Below are 15045 nucleotides of genomic sequence, written 5' to 3'. Positions count from 1 at the left end.
AATATTTTCACTCAATATTTAAGGTATTCGGACACGTTAAAATGGCTATTTTTGACTAAATTTCTGTTTTTTGTTTTTATTTATATTATGGGATGAATAATTCCTTTAGTTTTGAAAAATCTTGATTGTTCATGATGGTGGAGAATTTACCCTTTGCATGTGTAAAATCATGAATTTAAATTCAAAACTTAAAAATTAAAAACAATTAAAATGAGCTTTTATTTTGTAAATAGTGAGCTTTTATGTAAAACTCGGTTCAAAAATGATAACTCAAAATGTTTCTGATGATAGTAATGTTTAAGAATAATAATATTGTTGTATTATTTTAAAGATTATGGCCTGCTCTTTAAATGTTGGTACAGTAAATTCGCCGAACGTCTCCCGCAAGATGTTTCGTTTCAGCTCGAAACAAATTTTTTAAAACGAGCTTATGCGAGTGTGCATCATATGACTTCCTTTTACTCGAATTTAATGTCATTTTCTCATTATTGGCAGTTTTAATGTGATTAATAGTTTACTTTCTAAATATCACCAACAGTGGCCAAATTAAAACCAGATTTTTAAAAAAAGATCGCCAAATTTGTCGCCAAGTTGGCGATTAAACTTGGCGACCAAAGACTGGCGATATATCGCCGAGTCCGCCAAATTATAACACCACTTGAGTTTACATCGAAATTAACAATGATTTCTCTCCAAAAAGGGGCAAAAGACCCCTTTAGAAACACCCGAATGCAACCAAAAAGAGAGGTGCACAACTAGACCCCACTAGGAGTCTACGTACCAAATTCCAACTTTCTAGGAAATTCCGTTCTTGAGTTATGTGATATACATACGCACATACGTAGATACAGACGTCACGAGAAAACTCGTTGTAATTAACTCGGGAATCGTCAAAATGGATATTTCTCGTGTCTATACGTTCTTAGGTCACGTGTGGTCGAGTAGAAAAAAAAAAAAACTCAACATTCATTCGGGGGTGAGCAAAATTGAAATTAAAATCGATTTTTGAGTGAAAATTTTTTCGCGAATACAATACTTCCTTTTTTGTAAAAGGAAGTAAAAAATACTTATCGCAACCCGGCAACCAAAGTGACATAACTAAAAATTTTGTAAAAACATAGGGGAGACCGGGGCAAGATGACGAACCGGGCAAGATGACGAATGTCTTAATTTTCGCGTTTTCCTCTAGGAAACAGCATCAACTGGATACTACTGGCTCTTCTATCGGCTGGTCGTTCAGCAGTAGTATATAGACACTGAAATTATCATATTTGTGTTAGTTCTGAAGCTCTGATTGTTTACCGCTGCTACTTTATAACTTTTATGCATGTGTAAATAAGCTCTGCTAAAGATACAGGAATGATAGATTGTTTCTCTTTAGTATTTATAAGTAACTTAGGTTATATACTGCTTATTACCATGAATAAACGTCAATGAATCGCCTTCCTTTATGGCAATGAAGATGAATCCTTTCAAATAGGCAGTCCGGGGCACGCATGACGGGCCGAAACACGGGGCAAGATGACAATAGTTCTTCTTTACAAGTCCTGCTTATAAAGAGGAAAATTTTGACCCTCCAATGGAAGAATGGTTCTAGTGCTGCAATGCCAGAAGTGGTGGCGTGAGGAATGTTCCAGTTATGAAAATGGCCCTTTTTATTTGTTTCTATTGTTTAGCTGCTTAATTAAGCACTTCAACGTGACTTTGCAATTCACTACGTTTAATTTAATGCTTTGCGAAATGTAAAAACACAGTAAAAATTTGTTAAAATATGCAATATATTCAAAAAATAAATTGTGTTCAACCTTTTTCAGTGTTGTCATCTTGCCCCGAGGCCAAAGTCATCTTGCCCCAGTACTGGGGCAAGATGACGATTTGTTAAGGTTATGAAAGAATAAAAATATCCTTCATTTAGTTCATTAGAAAAATTAATTCGTACTATATTTAATACTACAAAGGACCACTCTAACAGCTTATGTAAAGGAAATTTTACTGTCCTTAAAAATAAATTAATAAACAACGAAAATTGTTAGCATAGTCATCTTGCCCCGGTCTCCCCTACTATTGATTTGAAATCTAAATTTAATGCTCTTTCTCGCCACAAAATTCGCACAAAATTAGCTTGCATAACTTATGCGTGGTGGCGTAAAGACGGCATAATCAATAGTGACACATCATTGAAATTTTATAATTGAGGCAGTGAGAAGCAAAGGGATGTAAGTGGACATTTCCAATAGCGATGGGCATAATCGAGAATTTTTGATAATCCAAATTTTGGGAATCGAGTACTTCTGATAATCGAGTGACTGATAACCGAGATATTTCGAAATCGAGAACTCGAGGGATTGACTTCTAGATTATTTTGAATCGAGATCTCGAGATGTGGTAATCGAGAACTCGAAATACGATAATCGAGAACTCGAGATGCGGTAATCGAGAACTCGAATCTGATAATCGAGTTCTCAAGTGATTTTGAATAATCGAGTGATTCGATTATAAGAACTCGATTAGGCCCATCACTAATTTCCAAGTTTTGAGTAAAACGCGTTTAGTTAGGCTTTCACTGAAATTTGTTTCTAAGTTAGTACAGTAAAGTAAGTACAGTAAGTAAAGTACAGCAACACCTACCAGGGTTATTAGTACTATCTCATACCCCAAGACAGAGGAGATGTTCACTTACCATTTGTACTAGTTATCTCCAAATTTTTTTTTTATTTTGCCATTTACATCTCTTTGCTTCTTATTGCCTCAACTTAGAAGGAAATTTTTCGAACTTAATGTATGCATTATTAATTTAGACAACGAAGACTAACCAGTAAACATCACATCATAATTGTTTTGCGCGCATTGTAATATTTGAGACTAAATCAATAAAACTACTACTACGAAAAACCTTGATTTTCTCCAATGCTTTTTTTTTTTTTTGAGTTGTGTCACTTTCGTTGCCAAACTGCGATATACGCTTAAAATTTCGGTAAACTCAGTTGGTTGACAAACGTTTTGTTTCAAGTATAAAACTGAGTTTGGTTTTATGGTATTCTGATTTTAATAAGTTAAATCATTAATATTATATAATTTTTTTAAGTGTTTGAAAATGTTCTTAAAAACTTTACAACTAATTAGTAGTTCAAAATTTTTAAGAAGTACTTTTAAAAAAATGCTAGTTCATTACTAATTTTTAATAAAATTTCGTCAAAAAATATAATTACATAATTTTAAATTTTTGCAAAATAGGGTTCAGATTCTCAAAAACGTTCATTTGTAACAAGCAGTTACGGTTGGCTTAAATATATTAGACAGCTTAGAGATAAAATTCAGTTTTGAAATTCAATAAATTTTAAACTCAATTTTAATATTTTACAAAAATGTGTTTTAATAAAAGTAATCCAAAAAATATTGCACGCATACGTTTCGATGTTACAAAAAGCCCTTTTTTTCAATATTAAAATATGTTAGCCTAAAAATGCAAACATATCCCACAAAACTTATATTAAGCTCTAAATTTCAGCTTTATTCATAAAATATAGATTTAATTTACTCTTCATTTGTAATTGTGTCATTTAGTATTTAATTTCAGCTCTCCTTCGATACAATTTTTTTTTTCGAGGTTTTTTTTTTTTCATTTAGCATTATTTCGGAATGATGGCCCTAAAATTGGTCGTTTTTCTTTGTTCGATTTCTTCGAAAATCGTTTTTCTTCATTCAAATGATCAGCAACCTCTCAAAAATGAACCTTTAAGTTTCTCAGCTGCAAAATAGTTTATGAAAAATTCCGCAATGAAACAAGTAAAATCTGACAAAAAATAGCAATGATAAGTTTTAAAAAAAGGCGACGGTGCTTGCTGGGCAAAAAAAAAAAAAAAAAAAAAAATATATATATATATATATATATATTTTTCTTTTTCATTAAAAAATTATACTGTACGTTTACTTTCTTATCTTCTCAGGAAAACTGTATAAAAATGCATGTTAAAAAATATTTTTGGTAGCATTTCGCCAAAGGCATTATAGTCGACTCAGGGTATTGATAAGAGCGTGATTCTGCTTTGATTTCCTTCTCAATTTCCACGGAGAAGATATAAAAACATTTTAGTTTTGAAAACTTTAAGTTCAGCTACAAAAAATTAAAAGCATGTTTATATTCAAAATATGAATTTTAAAATGATCATACTCAATGTACCAGTCTCTCTTGCCCATTACATTATTGCTTGTTGTCAATAGCTTCAGCCTGTTATTACAGCTTGCTACTGATAGCTTGAAAGTAAATTGATTTTTAGTTTCTAAATTCTTGACCAGGCTATTAGAATTTCGTACCTCATCGAAGATCTAAGACAATTTAACTCCAGTTATTCTCGATTAAAAAATTAAGATGCTAAATAGTAGTAACTATTTTTTTTTTTTTTTCAAATAAAGCAATAGAATGGTGTTTTTATTGTAGGAGATCCTTTTTTGTATTATTTTATTAAAATACATGAAATTTTACCTACAAAGCATTTTACAATTAAAGAAATAAATGGAGAAATATTTTAATGCTTTATAACTTTTCAAACTGTAGCAGTATTATTGGGTTTTAGTATTTTTCAATTTGTATTTTAGAAGAAATCATTTTCGAAATAAGGCAAAAACACGTTTTTAGAAAAAATTAAAAACGGTAATTGAATGTGTGTTATAATACCTAAGCTTTTTTTTTTTTGGCGAATGACCACTTAAAATAGGAATAAATAAGGCCCTATTTCCCATGCAAACGGAAATGCTATTTCTTAAAAAAGAAATCCTAATTAAAGGAGGTTTACATAAGTATGACTTTGAACACAATGTCTTCCAATAAGTTTACATGAAAAAATAAACTCCAGTCATATAGTAAGTAAATAGCATTTGATTTTAAATGTTAAACACAAGACAAAATTCCTTTGTTACTATGCGTCATTTTTAATTTAAAATATCATTCCAGCAAAATTTAGAAATAGTCAGAATTGAATCAGAAAAACACTCAAATGAGAGTAGAATGCCAGAAATAAATAACCTAAGTTTTTTACTTTGACTTTTTTTTTTTCAAAAAAATGGGTAAGAAGAAATAAAAATATATATCATTAAGTACTATTTTCAATGAAAACAGTCAAAAGTACTACTAAGAGAATATGTAGCGAGATCAAACTAAATAACAGAAACAGACTTAAAAATTGTTTTCTACTTTCAAGACAAAATCAAGTATTTTCTCGGCTGTATTATTTCTCCCCAACCCCTCCCCCCCCTAGGGCTGACGAGAGGTCATTTCAGTCTAGTTTGAAACTAGGGGCCCGGCCCTTGAGGGGCCCAGCCCGGAAAGGGGAGTTTTATGGGAGGAGGGAGGTGCGGCGGCCAGGGCTGATCCTAGGGTTTCGGTCACACGCGTGCAGAGCCCTAACGTGCCGCCCCTCTTCAGAATTTTTCAGATTTTGATGATTACACAACCTTAACGTTATAAACATATCTCCCCTTTTTATAGAGTAACAAATAGTAAAGCGTAAAACATTAATAAAAACGGAACTAAAATGTTTGTTTTAACACTAGGCTAGCTAAAAGGTTATAACAGGAGCAAAATATTTTAACGAAATAATGAATAAACAATAATATTACCTTTGAAATAAAAATTCGCTTTTCATAATCAGAAATGCAAAGCAACAGAATTTACTTAAAAAATATAATTAATTAAAAAAAAGCACTAAAACATAAATCTCGTGAAGCGAAAGTATACAAGCGTAGAATAATAGGAACAAAAATCACCTTTTCCCATTTTCAAAACCAAGACTCTAAGCCAGGATCTGATATCGGTAGTGACAAAAAAAAAAAAAAAAAAAAAAAAAAAAAAAAGAAAGAAAGAAAGAAAGGAAAAAGAAAAGACGAGTTTTGAGACCACCCACAGAAAACTAGCAAGTGGTTTTGGGTGACTGTTTTCCCGAATTTTTACAAATTAAAAAAAATAATAATAATGTGGTTTTCTTTCTTTCTTTCTTTCTTTCTTTTTTTTTTTTTTTTGAAGAACAGTTGTTTACGATTTCGAATATGAGAAATGGAAAACGTAATTAAACATTAGAACTATTGCGCACTCATTTTAACCTTGAACGGAAGAGGTTCCACCCTCAATGGTTCAACTGTGATAGAACCCTGCTATGGTGACTCCTGTGTAACATGGGTAAATTCAGAGAAGTGTTTTGGGGCTAAAAGACGATCCTTTTCCCAATGCAAAAGAGGTTAGAAATGATAAGGCTCCATAAGTTCGTCTATATGGTTTCACAGGTTCATATTCACTTCGGATAAAAAAATTTCCATGACTTTTTCCAAGACTTTTTCATGACTTCATAAAAATTTTCGTGATCTTGTTACATAAAGAGAATAGTACTACTTAATGTCAAAATTGCCTATTATTTCTATGTATTGCCTGACTAGTCTTTACTTTCAAAAGGCTCTCCAACAAATTAAGATAAATTCTGATAAATTTAATGCTTTTTTTTACGAGTGGTTAAAATAAATTCGGATGCAACTGAATTACACTTTTTGAGTGGTGTGGTGAAATCAAAACCATGCAATGCCACAACTACGCAATACACAAGTGCTGTGTACAAACAAGTGCTGAAAATAATGGTGAATTCAAAATTAGTGATGTCCCAACAGTAAAATCTCATTACGAAAAAACGTGGGCGGCTGTTACAAAAGCGGATGCAATAGGATTCCAAAAGTCAGATTTGTTTTGGAGATCGTTAAATTTTTGAGTATTATTAGCTTTTACTAGTGTGGCACACACAACAAACAAGCAATACTATTAAATCCCTCAAGATTTCTAATCCTTTTTTTAACTAATGTTACTTTAGTACTGCCCAAGACATTTTCCCGTGACTTTAAATTAATTTCCATGACTTTTGATGAAAATATCAATTTTCCATGACTTTTCCAGGCTTGAAATTTGTTAATCTCTTTTCCATGACTTTCCAGGACTTCCATGACCCGTACGAACCCTGGTTTCAATGTAAAAGACAGGTTTTGTTTAAAGGCAGTCATGTAATTCTTACTGTCACATCTTTTGCATTAGAAAAAGGGTTCTTTGATCCCCCGAAACATGTAACTGCTATTTTTATTGACTTTGTGTTACTTTTGTGAATTTTAAACTTTAAATCAATTTTAAAATTGCGCTACAGTCAAGCCCGCTCATTAGAATATCCGTTAAAAGAATATCCCGCTTAATATAATACATTTTTAATGTACCAAACCTATGATATCTATTACAGTAGAATACCTTTATAACGCCGATCTATATAATGCAATTCTCTATAAACTGCACAACTTTTCAAAAGTAAACAATAGATTTTGAAGTTTAAAAAATCCCTCTGTTTTGCCTTGCAAACATAAAAATAGATAGGCAAATTAAATTTTGAATAACTTTTTCATCTTTCAATCTTAATTCTCAAGCTTTCAAATGAAAATTAGTATTCACAGTGAAAGAAAATACCAGAGCACTCTTTAAAATGCAGCTGTTATGCAAACCATGAAACTAGCAGAAGTATAGGATAATTCACTTTCTTTTGATTGTGAAACATTTTTTTGGAAATGATTAATTGTATAATTAGTTCTTTAATGCTCATTGCAGATAAAACTCATTCCGAAATGCTAATATATAAATGTATTCTGAATATTAGTTTCAAAGTTTGTGAAATGACCTATATAATGCCAAAACCTGTATAACGCAAAAGCTCTGGTCCCAAGGTGTGCGTTATAATGGTCTTCTACTGTATTTCAATCCCGTTTAATGGAATATTCCGCTTATTAGAATAATTTTTGGTGGAAAATTTGCTATTCCATTAAGCGGGTTCGACTGTATCTTCTTTACTCTCGCGAACAAAAAAAAAAAAAAAACTCACAACAGGGTTTTGTATTTCCGAAGCAGTTTTACACAACTAGTGATTTTAACTCTCCATCCGTTTGTTTTGTATTAAATACTTTTATTTAAATAATCCATTGAAAACATGAATTATTTATTAACTTATTCATTCCTTTATTCATTTTTTCAGATAACAGAAGAATACAGCCTTCAAGTTTCTTTCGCAAACATTGCAAAACAAAGATGATCTTTCAAGACGTAAAGTGAAACATGTGATTTCTTTCAACATTTGCATAAAAAAGTTGGCAATGGAAGGAAACTCGTTTGAAGATGTGAACGTTAAAAACATCTGATGTACGGCTAGCATAGGAGGAAAGTTTGTCGGAATGAAAAACCAGATTCTGATGAAGGAAAAAGAAAGAAAAAAATAAAACTCGCATCTGTGCAATTTACAAGATAAGATAAACTATGGTTTTTAAGAGAAGCGAACGGCAATCATGTATGAAAGGATTTCCACGTCGTTTTTTTCGAAGACACTTTTAAGTTACAAATTAGAAACTTGATCTGAGAGGGAACGAAATCTACGGAACTTGGACGACTTAGAGCGTGAGGAGGAATAACGAACACTTTGTATAATGAGGTAAGATAGTTCAAGTCTTTCTTTCCTTTTTATCGTTTTGTAACTTTTTTTCTGATTAATTGTACTGTTTCGGATACATTTTTACATGCAAACTTCAATGCGGTTTTGAGGTGTTTTTCGAATAGGGTACAGTGGACACCCGCAATCACGCTATTCGACTTGCGCGAAATGGCTATATAACGCGACCTTTTCACGAGTAACGAATTTTAGAGCTAACGGGAATTTTTTGTCCGCAACACGAAAATTTTCGGAAGGGAATCGCGAGGCTTAAGGATCGCCTTCGTTATTGGTACAGTAAAACCTGTAAAGTTGACCACCCTTGTAAGTTGACCACCTGCCTATGTTGATCGCTTTTGTCAGGAACGGAATTAGTCCTATTTTATACAATGAAGGAAAACCTCTGTAACTTGACCACCTCTCTATCTTGACCACCTGTCTATCTTGACCACTAATGTACACCACATTTGGTTTGGAGTATTGTAAAACACCCTTTGTAAGTTGACCACTTGGTTTTTTTTTTCAACTTAATTAAGCAAATTATTTTGTTTTGTTATTTTTAATTAGCTTTCCAAGAATTATTTTAATTTACCAACTAAATAAAACAGCAGCATAAAGCTTATGCTGCTCTTTATTCTCCAAACTTGTTTTTCTTGCGTTGTTCTATTTGAGATAGCCTTTCGTACTCTCTGTTTAATGAAAACAGGTGTCAGTAGAAAAGTACTAAGTATTTTCTTCCAGTTGCAATATTTTGTGGCAACAAAGGAATTGTGCTAAAGAGTAAAGTTACTTATTTCTATGCAAGGGAAAAGAGATACTCCATTTTCATTTTCAACTGCCTTTATTAACTAGGACCATCCAGCTTGTTGCTCTTTGTGTTTATAAGTTTTACATAAAATGGCTTCAAAAAGAAAGTTAGTTGAACTTGAGATTGATATAAAGTATGAAATATTAAAATTAATTGGAAAGGAAGAAAGCCGGAGAAAATTAGCTGATACATATGGAATTTCTAAAATTAGTTTCTAATATAGTAAAAAACAAGGAAAAAATAACTAAAATATTTGAATAACATTTTTAATTATTGTTTCAACGTAATGTTAAACAATAAACGTGGGTTGAACAGAAAGAGTAAGTATCAGTTAGTCAAAAAATGAATACATGGTGCATGAAATGGCAAAATTAAAAAAAAAAAAAATCATTACCACCCTTTATAAGTTGACCACCTGTCTAGGTTTACCACCAAAATACTGCACCGCAAGTGGTCAACTTACACAGGTTTCACTGTACTAAATGATGGTTTCGTGAATCTACTTTCCCTTTAGCATCTCTGAAAGCGGAAGTTCCCCACGCCGCGCCGTTTAAGTCGAAATATCGCTTTATAAGTGTAAACAAATAACCCCGCTCGTATCGTCCATCATTATTATTTTTTTTTTCATTCTAAATATGAAGTTGATGAAACAAAATTTCACCTAAGCAAACACTTCATCTAAAATTTGAAAATGAACAGAATATGAGAAAGTTTCTGACAACTAAAGAAAAGGTAAAGATTTTCGATAGACTTGAACAACTAAAATGTGTGCCTATTATAATATTCTGTATCTACTGTGCAGTACCGTTATAGCGTTATTATTACTCTCTTCCATTGGTTTTGAGCATCGTAACAGTATTTTACGTTGAATAACACATTTTGTTTTGTTGAAGAGTAAAAATTCAGTTCTTTACGTAAAAAACGGTAACACCCTAAAACACAAAGGTTGCGACATTCCTTAAAATAATTTATAATGTCCTCCCAAAACAACCCTGGATTTGGGGCACTTGTCCTCAAATTGTTTAGAAATACGGTCACCCTAAAAATAGGGCTCAAGGCTCTGAAATCATCGAGTGATTGACTACGAGTAGAGGCTTGTCGGATATTCGTTTAGGAATCTCATTCCGAGTGTCGGTCGGTTCATTCATTTTACGACGCACGACCGGCATACGTGAGCCAGGAACCGTGTCATGCGTGACAGTAGAAGAAGAACGACAAAGAATACAGGAACTACCGATATTTCTTTTGTAGTCTTTCACAATCGGTAATTTGAAGAATCGAATGGCAACAACACGATACTAACGTCACATTAATTTGCCTGCCGCAGGAGCAAACAATAAAAACTTTTTAAAAAATGTTCGAACCCTAAAAGGAAAAACACGATTAGGAAACACAACTGAAGTTCTATAAGGTTATGGCGGTGCCAACCGTACAATATGGCTCCGAAACATGGACTTTGAACGCTCAAGAAACTTGTAGAATTCAAGCAGCAGAGATGAAATATTTGCGATCACTGAAAAACTGTACTATCCTAGACAAAATAAGGAATGAATCTATCAGAAGGGAATATTCAGCCTCAGTGAAAAAATTACAGAATATCGTAACGCTTGGAAAAGCCATGTTCGACGTAAAACACGAGGGAGACTTCCAAGAGCTGCCTTTTATTACAGACCAAGGGACGAACGAGACCGTGGTAGGCCCAGGAAACGGTGGAACTACCACGAAGCCGGAACAGGCTATATGCCTAATCCTTGATGATGATGATGAAAAATGTTGGATAGTTACTTAACCAGACATAGTTTGGACAGGAACTCACGGGAGCTTAGCTCCCTTACTGCTCCTTTTGGATAAATTTTTACTAATAAGAGGAAATTTCAGACTGCTCACGCGTTCTGACTAGTATAATAGTGCTTCAGTACTTCTTTCCTGTTAGAAGATAAACCCTGGGCGTAACTGGTATTTCAGTGGTTGAGAAGTTAAGTGGATAATATTACACTGAACACTGTGCACACTTAATAATACAGTATAACTTCGATACCCGATTTATGGATTTCCTCAATTTAATGATACATTTAACTGGTCCGGATTTAACTGCATTGAGTGTCTATGCTCCTCGATTTAACAATATCCTTGATCTAACCATAACTTCAACTCTTACAATCTTTTAATCGAGGTTACACTGTAGCTTATTTAGCACTAGTGATACCCGCACGGCTTTGCTCGTAATAGAAAAATCAAAAGGTCTTTTGGTTCGCCTGTATATTTACAAATAATGTATGGTGAATTTCCTCGCCAGTTGGCTTGCACCCATCTTACGGTTCCACGTTATGATAATTTCGTATCTCGCCAATTGGCTTGTGCACATGTTGCGGTTCCACGATATGATAATTTCGTAATTTACTCGTCCATCTTATGATAGTTTTGTTCTTAAAATTGGAATAGAAAAAGAACCACATCGAATTTTCGAAAAATCGTTTCGAGGTGCACACCCCCATGCTACATACTAACTTTGTGCCAAATTTCATGACAATCGGACGAACGGTCTAGGCGCTATGCGCGTCACAGACATCCTACAGACATCCAGACATCCTCCGGACAGAGAGACTTATTGCTTTATTATTAGTAAAGAAGATTACTAATAATAAAGCTGAAAGTCTCTCTGTCCGGAGGATGTCTGGATGTCTGTGACGCGCATAGCGCCTAGACCGTTCGGCCGATTTTCAGGAAATTTGGAAGAAAGTTAGTATGTAACATGGGGGTGTGCACCTCGAAGCGATTTTTCGAAAATTCGATTTTGTTCTTTTTCTATTCTAATTTTAAGCCCATTTTTCACAGAAACTTAATAAAATGGGAAAGAATTTGTTCTGAAAATTATCTTTCTTTTCTTTACTTCTTTATCTTTCTTCTTTTCTTTTCTTCTTTACTAATAATAAAGCTGAAAGTCTCTCTGTCCGGAGGATGTCTGTAGGATGGTGGGATGTGTCTGTGACGCGCATAGCGCCTAGACCGTTCGGCCGATTTTCATGAAATTTGGCACGAAGTTAGTTTGTAGCATGAAGGTGTGCACCTCGAAGCGATTTTTCGAAAATTCGATTTTGTTCTTTTTCTATTCCTATTTTAAGCCCATTTTTCACAGAAATGTAATAAAATGGGAAAGAATCTTTATCTTTATCTTCTTTACTAATAATAAAGCTGAAAGTCTCTCTGTCCGGAGGATGTCTGGATGTCTGTAGGCTGTCTGTGACGCGCATAGCGCCTAAACCGTTTGACCGATTTTCATGAAATTTGGCACAAAGTTAGTATGTAGCATGGGGGTGTGCACCTCGAAGCGATTTTTCGAAAATTCGATGTGGTTCTTTTTCTATTCCAAATTTAAGAACAAAACTATCATAAGATGGTCGGGTAAATTACGAAATTATCATAACGTGTAACCGTAACATGGGCACAAGCCAATTGGCGAGATACGAAATTATCATAACGTGTAACCGTAAAATGAGTACAAGCCAATTTACGAGAAATTCACAATACATTATTTGTAAATACAGGCGAACCAAAAGACCTTTTAATTTTTCTGTTACGGGCGAAGCCGTGCGGGTACCACTAGTAAGTAATAAAGAAGTAAATAATGCTTGCAAAACCGTCAACCAAAACTTTTAACTAATCAAGCTGTGGCGATTTTCTAGGAAGAACCATGAACTCGAAACTTGATTGGGCAAGCTGTAACAGACGCATATTCCAGTTATACTATGTTTCACAGCTTTTAACAGCCCCTTTAGTTTTATCGAGAACATTGAAAAAACTTAGTTTTCGAAATTAAACATAGTCGAGCTTATAGGCAAGTACCGAACAGCTCAGCAACATCAACTCAACAACAGCAGATTCTCTCGCCCTTGTTTTGTGGCTCATCAGCCTGGAATAGCAATAACCGAGATGAGAGCGGTTCATTTCTAACTTTATAATCGAGTTTAGTTATTTTCAGGAGCATTAAAGAAATTTGGACGATTCAGCGGCCGTGGAGTTTAATGCACAAAATCTAGAAAGGATGATATTCAATTCTGACAGGAAAAGAAGACGAAGCATGTTTTTCTCGATGACGAAATTATTCGGGAAAAACGTATCGTTTAATTCGTATTTTAAAAAATAGCCACGGGATTTAACTTCTGAATAGAAATAAAAAATAGCCACGGGATTTAACTTCTGAATAGAAATAAAAAATAGCCACGGGATTTAACTTCTGAATAGAAATAAAAAATAGCCACGGGATTTAACTTCGGAATATAAATAAAAAATAGCCACGGGATTTAACTTCGGAATAGAAATAAAAAATAGCCACGGGATTTAACTTCTGAATAGAAATAAAAAATAGCCACGGGATTTAACTTCTGAATAGAAATAAAAAATAGCCACGGGATTTAAATTCTGAATAGAAATAAAAAATAGCCACGGGATTTAACTTCTGAACAGAAATAAAAAAAAATAAGCTTAATGCCCAGAGGAGAATAATGTCCTAACGAAGATTAAGAGACATTAATTCAGAGCTTTAATCCCTAAACATGAGCGGGTTCATAAATAAAAGCCGTAAACGCTCTCCGTTCGCATCGATCCTCTCATTCTTCCTTTTCCGGAGAATTGTCCACGGTCATTTCGGAAGAATGACGCCTAACGAAATCCGATTTGCAGCTGGGCCTTAACGAATATTGATGAGCTTTCATCTCCAGTCAGCATCGGGAGCCAACGGGGAACGAGCCTCCAATGGGATGAAGCGATCCTTACCTGGAGGCAGATGCAGAGCACGTACACAAGAGAGGAGAACGCTGGAAAAGTTTCCGTATCAGAAATAACCGTTTAGTTTTCGAACATTATTTCGCAGGACGAAAGTTGGGGAGATCTCCATGGAAATGGATTTGAGGCCAGAAATGTCGTGCACAGGGGCTTAAAAAAATAAACAAGTAGATCTTCAGTTGGGAAATATACAGTAAAAAATAGACATGTTGAAAATGAGAACCGAGGAAAATGAAATTTAATCACAAATTTCAATGAGTTTTTGTGCATGATGATAAGGTTGATGCAGAATTGCTTTAATGGCCCGACTAACTAAGACCCACTGAAGAGCCTATGGTAGAATGCAGTGGATGATTTACAGGTTGGAGGCTCGTCCGAAATCCTTTTTTAAGGCAATTTTGTCTACCGCACAACTATGTAAATCATTTACCATGGGCATTTTGAAATACCTTTCGGAGCCCTTATGGTCGTTGTGGTCTCTCGTAATTGCGACGTGGTAAATCCGCTTCTGGTAGAACAAATAAAAATTCTCCTTTAAGTAAGGTTTTCCCAATGAATAAGTAATCTCTAAAAAGTAAGACAAAACACCAGTAATAACCAGTGCTTAAGTAGTGGCCACTTCAAAGTTTATGTTTGAAAAAATAGTATTCCAGGTCTCCCAATGGATTCAAAAATGCATCAAACGTGCTGGATCAAACGTGGTATCTCCTTCACGTTTGAATCTATTGGGAAACCTGGAATCCCCTACTTTTTCAAATATAAACCTTGAAGTGGTCACTACTGAAGCACCGGCCACTACAAGTGCCTTTACCTTACATGTATTGTTTGTGTCATTTTAATTCAAAGCATAAGTCTTTAAAAAACTTGGAGCCCCCTAGGAATATGGGTCCCCAGGCTTAGGCTTAGTCAGCCTGTGCGAAATCAGGCAGTGAAATCTTCAGCAAGAAATTCAAAGTAGAAAACTTA

At 34.1% G+C, this 15045-nt stretch overlaps 1 protein-coding gene and 1 long non-coding RNA gene across 2 annotated transcripts in view; one reads left to right on the top strand and one right to left on the bottom strand.

Moving 5' to 3' along the window:
* Positions 1–15045, bottom strand: part of LOC129216790 (patj homolog) — a 692348-nt gene that overhangs the window by 33827 nt on the left and 643476 nt on the right. The window lies entirely within an intron of this gene.
* Positions 1–15045, top strand: part of LOC129216268 (uncharacterized) — a 92358-nt gene that overhangs the window by 1753 nt on the left and 75560 nt on the right. Inside the window, exon 2 of the long non-coding RNA XR_008580179.1 lies at positions 8043–8492. This is a non-coding gene — a long non-coding RNA (uncharacterized LOC129216268). The remainder of the gene's footprint in view (positions 1–8042; positions 8493–15045) is intronic.

The sequence above is a fragment of the Uloborus diversus genome, chromosome 2, assembly GCF_026930045.1.
Source record: "Uloborus diversus isolate 005 chromosome 2, Udiv.v.3.1, whole genome shotgun sequence".
NCBI lineage: Eukaryota > Metazoa > Arthropoda > Arachnida > Araneae > Uloboridae > Uloborus > Uloborus diversus.
This window is presented reverse-complemented; position numbering and strand designations above follow the sequence as displayed.